The sequence below is a fragment of the Capsicum annuum genome, chromosome 4 (genome assembly GCF_002878395.1).
Source record: "Capsicum annuum cultivar UCD-10X-F1 chromosome 4, UCD10Xv1.1, whole genome shotgun sequence".
Lineage (NCBI taxonomy): Eukaryota > Viridiplantae > Streptophyta > Magnoliopsida > Solanales > Solanaceae > Capsicum > Capsicum annuum.
The window spans coordinates 47,174,740-47,195,892 of record NC_061114.1 but is presented as its reverse complement, the minus strand read 5'-3'; the positions used below and the strand labels follow the sequence as shown (position 1 = coordinate 47,195,892).

At 33.2% G+C, this 21,153-nt stretch overlaps 1 pseudogene; it reads right to left on the bottom strand.

The window, feature by feature from the left end:
• Positions 1 to 6,141: 6,141 nt before the first annotated feature.
• Positions 6,142 to 9,238, bottom strand: LOC124897940 (annotated as a pseudogene).
• Positions 9,239 to 21,153: the final 11,915 nt, after the last annotated feature.

The following is a 21,153-nucleotide window of genomic DNA, read 5'->3' as shown; positions in this document are numbered from 1 at the left end:
TTCAGCATATTAATACTATTTTCAGCATGTTTGTATTTTTGAGCATGTCAACAATTAAATTCCTGCATAAGCATGTTGATCATTAGAATTAAATACGTCCATGTTTAAATTGTAGCATGGTTAACATATAAATTTATGTGCATTAACATATTTTTCAGCATGTCAAAAACTATAGTGTTAATGCATTTTTCTGTATGTTAATACTCCCTCCATCCCAATTAGAATGTCTTTTTTTTTTGTTTGGTAACTATTTAAAAATACAATTACACTTACCCTTATTCTTACCACTTATAAGGTCCAATTAATTAAAAATAATAATAGTGCATTGTTTTAAAGGACACTTTGGTAAAAAGAATCATGTCTTTACCTATTTCTTAAATTTCGTGCATGTCCCATTTTGGCGACACATAAAATGTGACGATGGGAGTATTAAATTCCAGCATGCTAAAATAGTTTCTGCATAAAATAATTAAATTTCAGCATGTCTGTACTGCATTTCTGCGTAAAATCATTAATTTCAGCATTTTAGATTTTAGGCATTTTTAGCACTTCCCAACATATTAATATGAAATGTCTGCACTGTTAGCATTATTGCCCACATGTTAAAATATCGAATCTTGAGCATTTTCAACATGTTAACACTAGATTAGGTACGCCATTGTGTTCTTTAGCACGTTAATGCATTTCCAATATTGTGTTTATTTCTTATGTTCTCATTAGTTTTTAACTTTTAATTTGTGAGCACAATTCCCTAACATATTTATCACACTTTTGAGACCCTCTTTTCACAATTTAACTACACATTGTTACACACACGAATCACAGTTGTCTTTTGTCATCAATTGTTGAATACTTAGATAGCATGCCTATAGGTCAATGACACAAAATAAAGAATTATTTGTCTTTGTGTGTTAATCACATTAACAAACATTAATTAATCAAGAGGCTAACTTGGGATAATATGTGCTACGTGATGTCCTATTTGTTATGTGCTTCGAGTCCTAGGCAACATAGCTTTATTTAGTCTAGACCATCAAATCAAAATAGCAAAGTCCAATGCCTTTTGGACGATAGGTGGGACGATAAATATTACTTAAGGTGGTAGTTTTATCCTTGTCATAGAACGTCTTTAAACTTAACAACCAGCCTAGGTGGGGTAGGGTTGGTAGTTGTTCGAACATAATGATCCCAATAGATATTGACGGTAAGACTAGTGACATTGTCACTTGTCTAAGAGTTTGCCAGTGGGTTGGATGATGATTAAGCAAATTGGGTTTTTGATTTGAATTAGACCAAAAATCTTTCTTTGTTTGATTTGACGAATTCTTTTTATTCTTTTATTTACTTTGCATGTTTATTTATTTGAGGTAGTTAGTTTATTATATAAACAGTCCCTTTTTGTTATAAATTATGTCATTTCTTTCTCCTCGCTTGTCTTATGAAATGTGTTTACTGTTTTTATTAGTTAGCCAATTAACAATTAGAAATAATAAAATAACATGTTTTGTTCATTAATTGTTTTATCATTTAGTTAACAATTAATGTTAAAATAAGAGACCTTTATTTGATCTCATAGAATCCCCACGTAAAATATGAATTTGGATGGGAACCACCTTTGTAGACCTCAAAAGGTGCCTAACACCTTCCTTTTGAGGTAATTTGAACACTTATTCGAATTTCTGGTGAACTAAGACAAAACAACAAAATAGGTTCGTAGTTAGCCTAGATCGGTGCCCTAACGCACATTAATTCGTTAGGTGGCGACTCTTTACACTCTCTTTTCTTAAACAATCCCAAAAATAGTGGTCACGTCGAATCTTGTTTTTCACGAGGAAAATGGGGCGTGACAGGTGTTATTGTTACTAAGTCTTGGGGGTATTCAATACTCGAAAATCTAGTTGTTTACCTAGAGCTACAGTAGTTACAGAATAGTCTCAGTGATGTCATGTACAGTAGTACTCAGTTAGTTACAGAACTTACTGTATTCAGTCAGTTAACAAAACTCAGTGAACTCAGTCCAGTTCAGTCAGTTAGCAGGATCAGTAACAACTCAGTCCAGCCTAGTACAGTTTAGAAATCAGTTCAATGTCTATTTAGTTGGGAGTAGGATTCAATACAGAGTGAACCCAAGGATGGGGACTCACTTGCCAGCAGAGGGCGAAATCCTTAGAAGCAGTCCTTGTATTCTAGAATTACGTAGTCAGCATAGGTTGAGACATCAACCTGCCAGTTAAGGGTTGATGAGGTATCTTATCTGCTAGTTGAAAGTACTACCAATCTCATTCAGAGCACTTGCCAGATGAGGATGACTCACCAACTTCTTTTTACCTGTGGCACGGTACTGACACCCTTCCAATTGGGGTTACAGGTTTGACCCCAGTTATCTTATTTGGGGCATATCGCTTAGATGAACACTCACACAGTTACATTTCAGCTTCAAACTCGGGATGGAACTTAGTTATATTCCACAAATTAGGACTGTCAGAAATAGTCACCCAGCTCAGTATAGAACTCAGTTTAGTTCTACAAAATCAGGACTATCAGAAACAGTTACCCAGTTATCAGTTACTCAGTTAACAAAACACAATATTTAATTCCAGTTATAGTTTCAGTTATAGTCTTATTTACAGTCTCATTTATAGTCTCAGTTACAGTCTTAGTTACAATCTCAGTTATAGTCTCAGTTACCGTCTTAGTTATAATCTCAGTCACAGTCTTAGTCTAGTAATCAGATCAGTAACTCTGTTCAGTTTCAGGTTTGCTTGACTATAGTGTACTGTTATCAATATTTCAGTACCTCAGTTTACAGACTATTTCAGAATCATGTTATACGCTTGGTCTTGCATTCTCAGGTAAAACTGTTGTCACAAATTCATGTTCAGTTATCTCATGTTACTCGGTCAGTCCTTTCCTCATATGCATAATACTCTACAGTTTCAGTCCAGTTATTCAGACTAAGTACAGTTCAGTCTTACATGCCCAATATTCAGCTATCAGTCATTCAGTTAATCAGATAAGTTAATATGTTTATGCATTTGTGCTCAGTGTGATTGTATATTCAGATCCTCAATCTATATCAATCTCCATCACGTAGTTTCAGACCCAGTATTCATATAGTATCTATGTTTTATCATATCCCAACTTCAGTTATACTTATATCAATAAAGTAAAGTTTTACAGAAACTAAGTGTAGAGATTCACCATCTTATCAGAGAATGTTTGTAACTCATGCTTTAAGGTATTTCAGTTTTCAGTTTATTCCAGCCTATTGGTGAGTCTACTTATAATCAGCATACATGTTTTACGATTACGTATGAAATCATTTTTACTTATTGCATTCACCCTTGTATATACGGTACATTCCAGAAGTATTGATCCACATATATGTCTGTGTAGATACATTATTTCATAATGTAGGTACCAGTTGTAGCCCGCATATCACGATCAGACAGTTGCAGATTTCAGCCAGCAGGTGATGAGTTCTCTTAATTCGGGAACTCCAGACAGTTTTAGTTCATGTACAGTTCATTTAATTTCATGTGTATTGATTAGTGGTAGTTGGAGGCATGTCCCAGCTATCTACAGTTAGTATAGTAAAGGCTTCATAGATGTCAGTCAGAGTCACTCATGTAATTTCAGTTTCATCCTTCGGATTTATCATATTGTAAAGCTTTATCAGTATTGTATCTAGTTTAGATTTTAAGTATGATTATATTTCTGCACAGCAGAACATCTATTAATTATGTTATAATTCAGTTGCTTAACAGTGCCAGTTCATGGATTAGCTTGGGATCACTTGTAGTTCCAAGCACCATGTGACGACTAGGGGGTAGTCTCGAGTTGTTACAATAAACATCACTTCCTCTATTGGAATGTTATTAATATTAGAGCTTTCAATAACTTTTACTCCCGTGGACATGGTGGAAAACTTTTGCTTCAAAGATATTATGATATCTATATCAAGGTTCACATATACTTTGCTAGCATATATGGTAGAGAAGCTAACTTCACCTATTAAAAATGGACGTAACAAAAATTGTGATAAAGATCTATCATAATGTTAGCACATAAATATATAACATTCGATAATTAAATCTGAAATAATACCACGAAATTCTTTAAGGGTTGTGGAAGTCACAATCACTATGTATGGGCCAGAATCCTTCTTGTGAAAATAAGGAGCAAACTTTTCTCTCAAATTTTCCCATAAGGTTATTTTTGACTTTGCCGAACTATTCAGGAAAAGAAAAATAATAACATTATAGTTCATTTAAATCTAATCCTAAAAAAAAGATCAATGTATGGTTTCAAAATAATACTCTTTTAGGAAGACAAAAAATAAAACTACTCAATATGAGATGGGTGACTTACTAATCAGTAATAATTTGGATGTCCCTTTTTCTCCACTTTGATCCAGCGCTATCCATATCACCAACTCTATACAAACAACCAACCACATCTATAAATGAAGAAGAAAAGGTGTTTGCTGAAAACATTGATAATTGAACAATTTTCTTAAAATTTAAAAATTAAAATTATGTGTGTACATATATATACCTGATAAGATCATGTGGTTGTTTACCTTTGACTTAATCAATTCTGGTCTAATAAAGAAAAATTCGTTCACACGAATATCAACAATATCTTCAGATAAACTCTTGATCACAGTTGAGGGAAAGAAAATTATTTTAAAAGAGTTTTGAACTGGTCTATATACACCACTACTTTCAACCACTTTGAAGTTTTTGATGGTAAATAGTTAACCTTCAATTAACTTGTGCTTAAAACTGCTAACATGGTTTTTCCTGACTTATAGCATGCGCCAAATTGCCCTGATATATCAAAACATGTGAATTTATAGTTAAGAGTTTTGAAAAAAAAAGTGTATAAGAAAGAGTAAGAATTATGTTGATGAGGTACCTTTTTATTGACAAACATCATATCCAAACTGATCAATTCAATATTTTTTTTGAATTAATGGCATCCCACATTCTATAAATCCTAACCCTTATATCAAATCATCTCTATCAGTAACCAACTCTTAAAGAAGAGAATACATCATACTAAAAAAATTAAAAGCAAAAAATACTAAGCAAGCTATAATATGAAAAAGATTTGACTTCTTTATCTATATAGTACATAAAAAGAACATGAAAAAGCTGAAGAATTAATTAAATGCAATTATTCAGAGATTATATGCATTAAAATCAATTGAAGATACAAATGATTGAGAACAGAAATGGTTCATTTCAAATCATGGTAGAAGAATAGTTAAAATCCATATATGCCTTAATAGCTATATTTTGTAGAAGAGAAGAAAAAGAAGAAACCGTAGGAAACGGCTTTTTGAGAGCAACGTGGGTTATCAGTTTTTTGCTCTTTCCTATTCATATCTTTAATTTATTTAACTTATGTACTATACATTAATTGGACATTATCTCTCTTTAACTAAAATAAAGAATTAAAGATTTTTTCTTGAATACTGAAAAATAAAATAAAGACAATGTAAAAATATGATAATACAAATTTAATTATAAGTAAAATGCTATAAGTTTCAATTCTTTTCATATTAAAATATTTTTAAAAAATATTTTAAAATGTACGTCAAAATTCATACAGTTTGACCCTCGAGAAGCGAAACGTGAAAGGTTAGAGGCAATTTAAACTGTTGTTTAATAGAAAGTTTTGCTCTTTTTTATATTTGTGCTAAGTTGTAAAATATTATATTTCTTTCTTCACAGGTATTTATATTTCTTTCTTCTAACTCCTGTATTTTAATGATAGGAGATAATGAAGATTATTAAGTTTAGCATGATGAATAGTATAATTTTAATTAATAAGACTAAAAATATTGTCTACAAACAGTATTATTTCGTCTCTGTTATAGTAAATGGGTATTTCACAATAAATTTTAAAAATGTATGATTAGATGTCCTATTTTTCTATTTTTAACACTATTAATGAATTGTAGTTCTTCCTCGAGATCTTTTAAGTTATCCAATGAGACATCAGTAGGTACAAGTTTATATTTGAATAAGTTAATTTATAATGTATTGTCAATTATGCGTCAATTCCAAATATGCAGGTCGACATTCATTTATATGCTATATAAAATGCCCCCAAAAGACAATAAATTCTCTTTTAGTACTTCTTGTAAATCACCTTCAGCTTGTGATTTGCAGCGTCAGAGTGATAGCTAACTAACATCCCTGCTCACTCTATTATCTGAGCCTCTGAGAAACCAGTGTGCAGCTTAAGTGTCCCATTTCAAAATGGAGTTCGATTGAGGGTGTGTCGAGCAGCATAGACAACTATGGCAGCAATCATCGATGGGCAGTAGATAATGGTTTCATAATTCATCAACCCCAGCTTAGCCAGAAAATATACCATGTTCTCCATCTATTTTTTAAAGGGGTTAAAGTTAGTACCGTAAACTAATTGTGACACACAAATAGGGAAGCAGGTTAAAGAACTTACTTCTGAATAAGGTGAAGAAGCTTTGATAAAACAGACGAGGAACACATAAGGTGTTGGGACTGTTAGATACCATTCTAGTTGCTCGAGAATTTATTTCTCCATAGTTAACACCTGCTCGTGACTGTAAGTTTTGTTCGAGATGCACACGAAGTCATTGACCTGAAAAAATAAATTACAACATTTAGAAAGCTGTTAGCTTTATCCATTAACATCTCACATGGTGAAAAAGGCTTTCATATTTTACCTTGAGAGCCCAAATTTCTTCATATTTAGAGGCTATAAGCATGGCACTAATACCCACCAACTGTAGTTCCCTTCTTGATGCAGTCTCCACAGCAAGGTAGCGATCAACAATATTGATTGTGAGGTAGAAAGTTTTTGGATTAAGCTCAAACTTGTGGTGAAATTCAATCAACCAATCAATCAGAATTGCTCTCATATTTTTGCTTATCTTAGGTTGTGAATCAATGTAGTCATGAACTCTTGTCTCACTCTGCAAAGAAGCACAAAAAATTGGGTTGATCATAGATATTGCTAGTATACAAAAAATGAAAATAAATCTCAAGTTTAATACAATGGATACCTAAGCTAGTTTATGGAAGTTGTAAATGTCTTCAACATATTCCAAAACTGCCAATTCATTATTCTCATCTGCAGCATCAATGTCCACAATCTACTCCTTTGGTTTCTTACTCAGACCACATGTAACCTTTATAAAGCTGACAAAAGCATCATACATTCCTCTAGTTGTATAATTGACAATTATGTAAAACAGAAAAAAAAGGGAACAATCCTCTATAAAGGCTGTAATATTAACAAAAGGTACATCATATCGAACCTTACTTTGAGCAGTAAGAGTTAAAGTAAGAGTTGATTTCTTCTTTGATATGTCTTCAGCAGCCTGGTTCTTTCGTTGCATATTTTCCTCCATTAGTTTCGCACGAGTGTCAGGGCTAATTATGATAATCTCCCCAGGTCTTGGCTTAATTATGGCATTTTTCTGAGCTGGTTTCCTTTCTGCATGTACTTTTTGAGCAATATTTTCTCCTTTTATGTTAACAACCATAAATTTTTGCAAACAGTTAAAAAGGAAGACAAGTCTGCAACCAATATTAGAATGTCAAATTGAGATTGAAATGCAAAAATAAAATAAAATTATAACTTATTGTCATAACCTTCTGATTTTCAGCTACTTCCAACAGTTGTGCACAAAATCTTATTGTTAGGGGGCGAGATACCTGAGGAAGTGGCTTTCCTTTGACTCCGCGACCTACAACTAGATTTCCAATATCACCAAGAGCCTTTCGGTTTCTCCCTTCCGCTGCCATATTCTATTTTTGCTTTACTGCATCAGGGACTACTACTACATCACCTAAACAACATACAAGTATTTTTATTTAGTTTCACACAATTAAGTATGAAGATAGTGGAGTGATAGCGTAAGACTTGGTTTAGTAGCTTTCCCTGGCCAAGGTAGTTTGGAGACGTGCGCACACACAAGAAGAAGCTATGGCGATGCGTACTGAGATGATGTAGGTGGCACATATGTGCAAGTTGATTCAGGGGCTTTGTGGTTACCTTAGTTCGAGAGGAGATTATTGGTGTGAGACTTTTAAAGAAAAGGAAACTACATATAAGATGTAGCAGTAATCTTCATAATACGGGACCTTGTGGGGGAAAATGTGCAAGTTCGATCCAAAGCAACAATATCTTACCATGCTAAAAATATCTGTAGGATGGTTTATCCCAATAGAACCTTGTAATTATGAAGTCATTCAATGCTATTAGTCATGGATATATCATATTTTACCAACATAAAACTCAGAATTATGACATTACAAATAAATTTTATGATTACAAAAACAATAAAATATCAATAATACACTAACTTGCGGGAGTGGAAGGGCAGCATCAAGATCAATGCCAAAGTCATTTTTCATGTAACGAAAAACAATTTTGCATTCATCCATGACCATCTCACCCTTACCAAAAATACGGGTTTTCTTAGAAACAAAAGTAGTACGAAACTTTAAGTAAAATAGGATATAATCATACAAGTATGAATATCATCATATTAATTATATTCAACGACATTAACAAACAAAATTATTCATCAATACGTCTACTCGTCACAACAAACTACAAATGATAACAGTTTGAACACCAAGTGTAAACACCCCCCACTAATATATATACATACATACATATATATATATATATACATATATATATATATATACATATATATATATATATATATATTAAATACTGCAACAATGCAAGTTTTCAATAAAATCTAGGCTTTAATGTATAACAAAATAATAAGTAGCTCCATAATATTTTATGTAAAGCTCATAAAGATCAAAATAACATTACAAACTTTGGGTAATGAATGGAAATGTTGAATTTTACTAACTCTCAAAGTTTCTTCAAAAATAATTATAGCCCACATTAGCAAGTTGCAAATATAGTAAACATAAGACATGAAAATAAGTTTTGAAAATCTAGCTATAGAGATTATCTTCATCTGCACCACCAGCAGAAGTTGCAGGGGATCAGCAGCAGTTGCGGTCATGGCACCCATGCTAGCATCCGCAAATTGGAAATTAGAACCAAAGCCTCTAGACTATTGTAACGTCTGCGCAAATGCCTGGTACTTACTGATATCAGCATCAGTGACACTCCTCCTAGCGTACTCCATCGATTCCTCAAAGTGAGTAGGCTTGATCTCGGATAGCTCATCATCAACGTCTTCCTCCATGGCTTTGAGATTATCCCTTATCCTTTTCTCTCTCTCAATTTCCTATAAATGTACAATACAATATTTTCTAAGACTGAAAGGGGCGGAGCTAGAGTATATAGGAAGCAAGTTTGGCAAAATTCAGTAATTTTGATTCAAACCTTGTATTTGTCATAAAAGTTCCTTAATAAGTAGAAATGATTAAGAAATTTAGAACCTAGTAACTAATATGTATTTCCTCAAAAGTTATCAATCGACAAGAAATAGATATGGAAAACTTTCTCAATGTCCTCCCGGATAGCATATTTGCATGCATGTTGGCAGATCTCTGTAATATCAGCTCCGCTGAACCCTTGTGTATATTTTGCAAGGGCTCTTAGATCTATATCCTTATAAAGGAGTGATTTTTGTAGGCATGCGTTGAAAATTTGATAGCAGGAGTCTTCGCTAGGGAGAGAAATATAGATCAATTGGTCAAGCCAACCAGGACGTAAAAGTACAGGATCAATAATCCCAGGACTATTGGTGGTAGAACCGATGAGTAAGAAGTTCATTCAAAACTCTATCGGCAGCTCCTCCAGCATCTCCAACGCTACTTTCCCTTTACAAAATCAAGTCGCATTCAACAACAAAAGCAAATAATCTAAAAAGAGTGATAAACGTATGTAGTAATAGTTCGGTCAGAAAATGAGAACAAGGAATATCACTTATGTAGAAATTGAATCCAACTCATCAAAAAATAGTACACAAGGTGAAGAAACTTAAGCCTTGTGGAATATTTCCCTAACATTGCCTTCTTTCTCTCCAAACTACATGGTAAGGAATTTTGGACCTTTGATACTAATAGAATTGGCTTAGTATTTGCTTGCAATAGACTTTGCCAGAAATGTTTTCCCATATCCAGGTGGCCCATAGAAAAGAACACCCTTTGACGGAGACATACCAAACTTCTCAAACTTCTTGGGATGTTTCACTAGATATTAAATAGTCTATAAAACAAACAACAGATAATAGGACAAGTAAATGAATGAGATTTGTAGATTAAATCCTAATGTTCATCATTATATGTCTAGTATAATAAGTACCTCTTGGAGCTCATGTTTGATATTCTCCAGGCGTCTGAAGTCCTCCCAAGAGATATTAGGAACTTCAACAACCTGTTCACCCAAACATCATAGTTAGGAATCAAGTGAAAGATATGTAGCGGAAGAAGCTGAGAATGTTAGGAAATCTTGACTTACAGTTTCGGCTTTAAAATGAGTTGAACTCCATAATTAAAATAGTAAATAAAATTATTGAAATAGAAATCTACAAGCTTAAGAAGCAAGATACGTAAATAGCCTGTATTTCAGGACTCCACTCGGAATCAAACAACTCCTTAATATCCATCGGATTCAAAATCATCTCTTCCTCAATCGAAATGTTATAACATTATACCTTTCGGTATTTTGTACTTCCGTGAGCATGGTTGTACACTTTTGAACCAAAGATCTTATGTAATATATATCTAGATTTACATATATTATGCTTGCATGAGTGGTGAAGAAGCTAACTTCAACTATTAACAATAAATGTAATAAATGTTAGTTGGACATTTGTGTAAAAAGATAGCACTTCAATTCATATTAGTGACAATTAAATTGAGGACAATTACCACAAAATTCTTTCACAGTTGTAGATGTGACTATCACTATATACGGGCCAACATCCTTATTGTACAAGGAAGAAGCAATTTTTTCACCAAGTCCTTCCTATAAGGTAATTTTGGCTTTCCCAAAACTATGCATGAAAAGAGACAAATGAAATTAAAGGTGTATAATTGATATAATTCATCTAAATTTAACCAAAAGAAGTTTTCAGATTTTGGTTCTTATATGAAGACATATATATAATTTGGTAAGCTTATTTTGTTATATTTGGATTTAAGAAATCACCCCAAAATCGAGGAAAGGGAAAAACATGGAAGAATTTAAATGCATATATTTTAAGTTTCATCCACTTTAAATACATAAGTTGCATTTAAATAACACCAATGTAAAAAAATTATGAAGGTTCCTTTAAAAAAAACTGATAAATGAAATGAGTACTTATATACATATGAAATTTAGATGTCATAACATCAATGAATGATTATAATGAAGATATTAAGCGGTTATATAGATATGAGTGACTTACTAAGCAGTAATAATTTGAATCTCCCTTTTTTGCCCTTGGATCCACAATTCTCTATATCACCAATTTCATATAAACAACCAACCACATCTGCGAATAAAGTGGGTGAAGTATGACATTTAAGAATAATGTTGTTGTTTTAATAATTTATGCAAGAATTAATAATAAAAAAATGTAGACCTGATAAAACAATGTGGTTATTCACCCTTGAATCAATCATAGTTGGTTTAATAAACTGTAATCCAGTTATAGGAATGTCGATAATATCTTCAGATAAATTGTTGATGGCAGTTGAGGCAGATAAATAATTGTCAATGGACTTTCAATAGGTATGTATGCAAAAGTGTTTTCAACAACTTTGAAGTTTTTGATGGTAAATAAAGAACCTTCTTTCAACATGGCTTTCAGCCTATTCACTTGATTTGTACCCATTATATCATAGATCAAATTTTCTTGACGAAGAAAATCATAAGTGTTATTTAAACTAAAAGTTTAAAGAAGAAATAGTGTTTTTAAAATTAAAATCAATGTAATAAAGTAGCTTTTCATCAATAAATATCATTTCCACACTGATCAACTTACCATTTTTCTTGTGATTAATAACATCCCATATTCTACAAAGTCTAACCCTTATCATGAAATCATTTCTTCCAGAAACCAACTGTGAGAGAAAAGAATATGTCATTGTAAAATCTCAACTAAATGGTATACAATCAAAGGATATTATAGTATGCAAATAGTTTACTTCCAATCTATATATAGTGATATAATTAGAGTATGAAAGGACACAAAAATAAATTAGCAATATAATTATTCATAAATTAATAGACATTAAAGGATTTTGTAGTTACAAATGAGGAATATGAAAGAAAGAATTAATGGGGGTCAACAATAAATTAGTAATGCAATAATTCAATGTGTAATATACAATTAAAGGCACTGAGAGTTATAAATATGGAAGATGAAAGAACAGGTTTTGTATTTACTGTCACTGTTTTCTGATACCCTTGTCATCTCCAGTACTTGCTTCTCAACATATCATTGTTTATTCATATTCCCGATGACTGAATGTGTTTTTGCGTGTAGTGGCTGAGTTATCATAGACAATTGGTTCAAGATTATAATCTCGCATAAGCAAATTCAAAATGTATTTCCGTATCGTAAAATTCAGTTCAGTTACTTGTGCCATAGATAGTATATTATTACAAGTCCTCAGCCCTGTAGTAGTATTCTGATTTTGAGCCTTCTGCAAAATCCAAAAGATCTTACTGCGTTAAATAGTGCACATTAAGTAGCATTTTAAGAAAAATTTGATAAAACCTGGAGAATGCACCCACTATTTTTTCTTTTTTTTCATCAGATTTAGCAGTAGCAAGTGTTTTATTGTTCTCCACCATCCCCTGAGTTTATTTCTTAATGGTAGACCTCGAAAGCTCTTCAACATAGGTTAACCTGAATCAAATACCAAAGAAGATGAGTGAATTCAAGACTTGAAGTAAAGCACACATATTAGGGACATTGAATGGGAGGGTTGAACTGAGTTTGGACTGGTAAAAATGGGTTGTGTTAATAAATGGGCGGTCCAATAACACATCCAAAGGTTACTTCCATGGAAATAAGTTGAGTCAAATGGGTTAAATAGTGGGTCATATCTCAATCCACCCAACTGTTACCAAATTCTAATTTCTTTATTCTCTTATGCAACTGTCCCAAATAAGTTGGGGTCAACTACATGAATCTCCACTTTTTCATTTAAGCTCATGAATCAGTTTGGGCTATATATCAGGCCAACTTTTAACTTTTAGATTAGCTAAATCGGGTGGGTTAAAATAGGTTGAATTAATAAATGGGCGATCACATTTTCATGGGCTAATTTTTCCACTCATAAAGCACAATAAGTTAAAAACATAAGTGAATGCAACATAAGAGTTGACATAGTCACTCACAACACCCAATCAGTGACCTAGAGTCCTAGAGACAACCACAGTTAGCAAGGTTCTGATTGCTTGCTTAGGGAAAAAGTACAGTTCACTAATTATGTCTTTCTTCTTCTAGGATTATTTATATTTATTAGAAATATTGGTTTTGTTTAATTTTTATTGGTTTCATGATGCTATAGTAGATCAATGAAAAGGAAAAATAATGGAAGCATAAATAATGACTGAAATCATATTTTATGTCTCTTCTAAAGACATATTCCTTAAAATTGTGCATTCCTCTCCTTTCCCAAGGTCATTGCTAGTATTATCTATTCGTTTTTGCACTTTGCACGTCCAATCTATGTTGCTCATACTCTTCAAAAATGCCTTCGGGTGTTGATTGGATCCTTTAAAAGTAGTGCATTATTTAAGGATTCAACGTGGGCATGGCAGTAATTGGAGAGTTTGAGCAACATAGCTTTCAATAACTATGAGTGCAACCTGAAATTCTCTTCATTACAAATAAAACTCCATCAAGCAAGATGGGGTCAAAATAAGATCAAGCTTTTTTCAGTAAGTTATTTCTTCCTGTGTTGATTGATAATTAATCAAATCCCTATAATCTACTGTAGCTAAACCACCTTCTCAATTTTTTTGCGGTCTAACTATAAACTATCAAAAGTATAACATAATTTTGCTTAAGATGGCATACATTCTAACATTACGACCACTTAGACCTGACGAATTTTGAGTATTACTCTATCATGACAACGATATTCCTATTTTCCATGCAGCAACTAATAGGAACAACTTTGCACTAGTATGCATTTGACTTGGTAACAAATAAAAATATTTCAAGAACATTATTTGACACATGCAACTCAGTGAAAGATGAGATATTCAAGAGCAGAATTGACCTTAACTTCAGGTATAATCATTGTCTGGATCAAAGAACAAAATTGACCTTAACTTAATGTTAGAAAGATCTAGTGAGAGGTACCTTTGTGCTTGCCCAAGAATGACATATTTGAGACAAAAAGAGGATGTGGAGTGCTTTCTTGGATCATAAATGTCAAAAAAGTTTACCTGCAATGCCTTTTTTATGGTAAGATTCCGAAGTAGATCATGAATCTTACATTCAAAAACTTTTCCCTAAAATGTACTTAGCACTTCAACTAAGCTTCGTTTATCAGCTCATTCAAGAAGCCCCACAAGTCGGAAGTACATGGTCAGTCCAATTGCATAATCTCCTATACACTCAGGTGTCCACTGTCCCATAAATACAAAACCTGCAATTATTCAGAGTTGATTATTTATAAATTAGATTTATAGAATTGTTGGTAAAATATGAGCCCCCAAGGCTCCAAACCTAAATTTCCTAGTATCTAAACAAATAGTAAGGATATCAGAAATAGCATATAAACATGCAAATTTTTCGGTTGCCTACAATGGAGCCCAAGTTGGGACAAGCATTAGACAGCTCAAGCAGTTTTCTAGCAGTTTTTTAGTTTCTTGCATCCCACAGTATTAGGCAGGAATCATCTCCAAAACTACAAAACTCATGTGCACTTTTATCCAAAAAGAAGAATCCAGTAAAGAAGTATTAAGCCAAGATAAGCGATGAATAAATGGCTTTTCTTCTGTCTTCTTCAATTTTTTCTCTTTATCTTTTATTTGAAAAGTGGTAAGTAACTACTTCATCCGAGCAAAAAAGAGGAAAAGAGGAATAGAATGGCTTAAGTTTGAAATTTCCAAGACATAATTCAGAAGAAAAAGAATCTAGACATATGACATGACAGCTCATACGAGTATTAGCTCATCTTTGGTCAAGCTCAAGTTACACGAAGGTTTTTTAACCTAAGTAATATCAAGTATCACAACTCCTAACAAAAAAACTAGAGGACTAAACTCAACATCTTATACAATGTGGGAGGAGATGTGATAGCTACCTAGAAGGAAAGAACTGAACATCTTCTACAGTATCATCATGTCCTTGGAAAATACCTCAAACTTGAACAGTAGGGCCTTCTGAAGAAGGTTTCAAGTTACTTGCTCCAGATCTTGGAAACTTTGCATCTCCCTAATTTGGTGCTCCACAGAATCACCGATTTATCCTTTCCTGCAAAAATGAATCCATGATTGCATTTGCTTTATTATACACAAGCTTACAAATAAAACTCCATAAAGCAAGATGGGTACAAAATAAGATCAAGCTTTTTTTAGTAAGTTATTTCTTCTTGTGCTGATTGATCATTAATCAAATCTCTATAATCTAATGCAGCTGAACCACCTTTCTCAACTTTCTTGCGGTCTAACTATAAACTATCAAAAGTATAACATAATCTTGCTAAATATGGCATACATTCTAACATTACGACCAGTTAGACCCGACAAATTTTGATTATTACTCTATCCTGATAGTAATATTCCTATTTTTCATGCAACAACCAATGGGAACAAATTTACAATTATCAGATGCAAAACCAGTATGCATTTGACTCGGTAACAAATAAAAATATTTCAAGAACATTATTTGACACATACAACTCAGTGAAGAATGAGATATTCAAGAGCAGAATTGACCTTAACTTCAGGTATAATCGTTGTCTGGATCAAAGAACAGAATTGACCTTAACTTCAAGTTAGAAAGATCTGGTAAAAGGAACCTTTGTGCTTGCCCAAGAATGGTATGTCTGAGACAAAAGGAGGATGTGGAGTTCTTTCTTGGATCATAAATATCAATAAAGTTTACATTTAATGCCTTTTTTACGATAAGATCCTGAAGTAGATCATGAATCTTACATTCAAAAACTTTTTCCCAAAATGTACTAACCACTTCAACTAAGCTTCGTCTTATCATCTTATTTAAGAATCCCCATAACTCAAAAGAACATGGTTAGTTCCAATTGCATAATCTCGTACATACTCAGGTGTCCACTGTCCCATAAATACAGAACCTACAAGTATTCAGAGTTGATTATTTATAAGTTAGATTTATGAAATTGATGGTAAAATATAAGCCTCCAAGGCTCCAACCTAAATTTCCTAGTATCTCAACAAACAATGAGGACATCAGAAATAACATATGAACATGCACTTTTTTAATTGCATACAACGGAGCCCAAGTTGGGACAAGCATTAGACAGCTCAAGCAGTTTTCTAGTTTCTTGCATCCCAAGTATTAGGCAGGTATCATCTCCAATACTACAAAACTCCTGTGCACTTTTATCCAAAAAGAAGAATCCAGTAAGGATGTGTTAAGCCAGGATAAACGATGAATAAATGGCTTTTCTTTCTTCTGTATTTTTCAATTCTTCCTCTTTATCTGTTATTTGAAAGATGGTAAGTAAACTATTTCATCCGGTCAAAAAAAAGGAAAAGAGGGTTAGAATGGCTTAAGTTTGAAATTTCAAAGACATGATTCAGAAAAAAAAGAATCTAGACATATGACATGACAGCTCATACGAGTATTAGCTCATCTTCAGTCAAGCTCAAGTTACACGAAGGTTTTTTAACCCAAGCAATATCAAGTATCACAACTCCTAACAAAAAATTGGAGGACTAAACTCAACATCTTATACAATGTTGGAGGAGATGTGACAGCTACCTAGAAGGAAAGAATTGAACATCTTCTACAGTAACATCATGTCCTTGGAAAATACCTCAAACTTAAATAGTAGGGCCTTCTAAAGAAGGTTTCTGGTTACTTTCTCCAGATCTTGAAAACTTTGCATCCCCTTGGTTTGGTGCTAGAGTAGACACATAATCATGAATGCTCCACAAAATCATCGATTTATCCTTTCCTACAAAAATGAATCGATGATTGCATTCGCTTTATTGTACACAAGCTTATAAATAAAACTCAATAAAGCCAGATGGGGACAAAATAAGATCAAGCTTTTTTTAGTAAGTTATTTTTTCCTGTGCTGATTGATAATTAATCAAATCTTTATAATCTACTGCAGCTGAACCACCTTTCTCAAATTTTTTGCGGTCTAACTATAAGCTATCAAAAGTATAACATAATCTTGCTAAAGATGGCATACATTCTAATATTACGACCAATTAGACCCGACAAATTTTGATTATTACTCTATCCTGACAGTAATATTCCTATTTTCCATGCAGCAACCAATGGGAACAACTTTACAATTATCAGATGCAAAACCAGTATGCATTTGACTTGGTAACAAATAAAAATATTTCAAGAACATTATTTGACACATGCAACTCAGTGAAGGATGAGATATTCAAAAGCAGAATTAACCTTAACTTCAGGTATTGTCGTTGTTTGGATCAAAGAACAGAATTGACCTTAACTTCAAGTTAGAAAGATCTAGTGAGAGGTACCTTTGTGCTTGCCAAGAATGGCATGTTTGAGACAAAAGGAGGATATGGAGTGCTTTCGTGGATCATAAATGTCAAAAAAGGTTACCTTTAATGCCTTTTTTACAGTAAGATCCTAAAGTAGATCATGAATCTTACATTCAAAAACTTTTCCCCAAAATGTACTTACCGTTTCAACTAAGCTTCGTCTTATCAGCTCATTCAAGAAGCCCCATAAGTCGGAAGAACATAGTTAGTTCTACTTGCATAATATCATATACACTCAAGTGTCCACTATCCCATAAATACAGAACCTACAAGTATTCAGAGTTGATTATTTATAAGTTAGATTTATGAAATTGATAGTAAAATATGAGCCTCCAAGGCTCCAACCTAAATTTCCTAGTATCTCAACAAATAGTGAGGACATCAGAAATAGCATATGAATATGCATATTTTTTGATTGCATACAACGGAGCCCGAGTTGGGACAAGCATTAACAGCTCAAGCAGTTTTCTACTTTCTTGCATCCCACAGTATTAGGCAGGAATTATCTCCAACACTATAAAACTCCTGTGCACTTTTATCTAAAAAGGAAGAATCCAATAATAATGTGTTAAGCTAGGATAAGCGATGAATAAATGGCTTTTCTTTCTTCTGTCTTTTTCAATTTCTTCTCTTTATCTTTTATTTGAAAATTGGTAAATAAACTACTTCATCCGGGCAAAAAAGATGAAAAGAGGAATAGAATGGCTTAAGGTTGAAATTTCCAACACATGATTCAGAGGAAAAAGAAGCTTGAAATGTCACATGACAGCTCATACAAGTATTAGCTCATTTTCAATTAAGCGCACGTTACACGAAGGATTTTTAACCCAAGCAACATCAAGTATCACAACTCCTAACAAAAAAACTGAAGGACTAAACTCAACATCTTATACAATGTGTGGGGAGATATGATAGCTACCTGGAAGGGCAGAACTGAACATCTTCTACAGTATCATCATGTCCTTGGAAAATACCTCGAGCTTGAATAGTAGGGCCTTCTGCAGACAGTTTTGGGTTACTTACTTCAGATCTCGGAGACTTTGCATCTCTCTGGTTTCCTACCAAAGTAGACATATGGTCATAAATGCTTCACAAAACAACCGATTTATCCTTCCCTGGAAAAAAGAATATTTCACGACCCAAAAACGAGGGTCATGATGGCACTTGTCGCGGCATGCCTTGAAAAGTAAGCCTACCACCCAAACTGATAAGAAAAGAGAGAAAGACAAAAAATATCCCAAGGTAAGACTTCTGGAATGAAGCCAAACCATATAAGTAATCATAACAATGCGCCTACCACCCAAACTAATAAGAAAAGAGGGAAAGATAAAAAAATATCCCAAGGTAAGGCTTCTGGAACAAAGTCGAACCATATAAGTAATCATAACAATGCGGAAAGAACTTATCCAAAATAACAATCATGCCCAAAACCAGGTGTCAATAGTGTAAGAACTACTAATACAATCCAAAAGCCAAATACATTGGAAAAAATAACCACAAAAGGAATAATATCTGTCTCCGAATACTAATAAAGCCATAACTACTTTATAAAGATAAAGGTGAACTTCGGACGCATGGATATTCAACTACTACCTTGGAAGCTCCAATAATTGCCCGAGTCAAGAAATCTGAGGTGCACTCGAGCTAGGACCTGCACCGAAAGGGCGCAGTAGGCATGAGTACGGTATACTTGTACTCAGTAGATATCATAGGCTGACCAAGCAAGGTAGTAAATAAAGCATACAAAATATACACTAAGGGCACGTCACCTGCAATCAGAAAATATCCCACAACGGTAGTCCACACCGCTTGCACTAATAGTTCCAATATATATCACATATATTACAACGACACACCAAGATAAAGAACACAAGTATACATTATGTCACATATAAATAGAACAATAGAGAACATATAGATACAAGATCATTAAATACAATTAAAGAAAGATAAGACAAATATATAGATGACAAGTCAATAAGGCAATACAACACAACGTAAACACAATAAAGTAAGTGCAATGTATGTGATGATGATGGTAATAATGATGATGATGCACGAGGTCATCGCACAACCTCTGGGATCGTTGCACAATCCCCGTATACACCTACGGAGCTAAGGCTTCCCGACGTAGGATCCATGGGGGGTTTGTCAACCCATATACAATCCATATATCTCATATCTCCTTTCTGGCATAACCCTCGTAAAGGGTTTTATAAGGTGTTACTATATCTTTTAAAAAGGTATTGTCAGTGTTTCTCAGATGTTGCCAAGGTGATGGCAATGTTTTATGAATGAGTATGATATGAAGATGTAATGCTCACAACCAATCACAATGACTATTTCTACAACCAACTACATGATATATTTCCATAATCAACCACAATGATACATTTTCACAACCACATGAGCTAATATTCTCTTATTATTTTCTTTTCATCCATGAATTTTCACATGTCCCATATGCCAATAAAGTATGAATATAATCATAATAAACCAATGGTACCACATTAAGCATTTTAACAATACAATATAATTATTCACATGTATTCAAGGCTACCAATATCACATAGGACCCCACACGATCACACATATCATATAATAATTCAATTTTGATAATTACATCATATATAGGCTCCCACACGGGCACAACACATAAATTGTCATTTTCATGATTAGTTTCCACCCATAACATGCATTTTATATCATCATTTACTACCCAGTCCTATCTGAAAGAGTTAAGCCATAACCTACCTCGAAAGCCAAAATTGATCCGCTATACTTGAACCTGCGACCTTACTTTTCACGAACAATCCCAAACTCTACTAAAAATATTAAATATGAAATCTACGCGTCAAAATAAAATCAACGACACCCATATTAACTACTTTTGATTTAGGGTCAAAAATGATCCCCAAAATGGATTTCCAAAAAAGAAAGGCAAAATCAGAAGTTTACTTCAAAAATATGTTTTCCATATTTTTAGTAACCTACAGCTGAAAACCCAAGGTTGAGTCAAAAACAGGGTTCAAATCGAAGAAAAACTATTTTTAAGCTTTACCGGGTAAAATCTTTGGAATCCGCGTTAAAATCAAGAATCAGAGTTGTTTTGAAGGTTAAATTGATGAAAAACTCGTAATTATGAGATAAAAATATTATTCAAGTGAAAAGAGTGAAATTTTGATTTAAAATCATGTCCTAAGATTTTTGAGGTTTTGAGAAATTTTTCAAGAAATTATTAAGAAAAGGGGTGAATTCTTACCTTAAATCCGTAACAAAACCAAGAAATAGATGTTAATCTATCTTCCCAAGCTCCCACAAGCTTCACTTTTAAGCTCCCAAACTATTTAGGGTTTAACTCCCAAGAGGCAAGATGAAAAATGAGCAAAATAGATCAAAAAGTGAAAAATCTGCTATATTTATAGCACAAAATCTGCACAAAAAGTTGCATTTTTTGTAAGTCTCATCTGG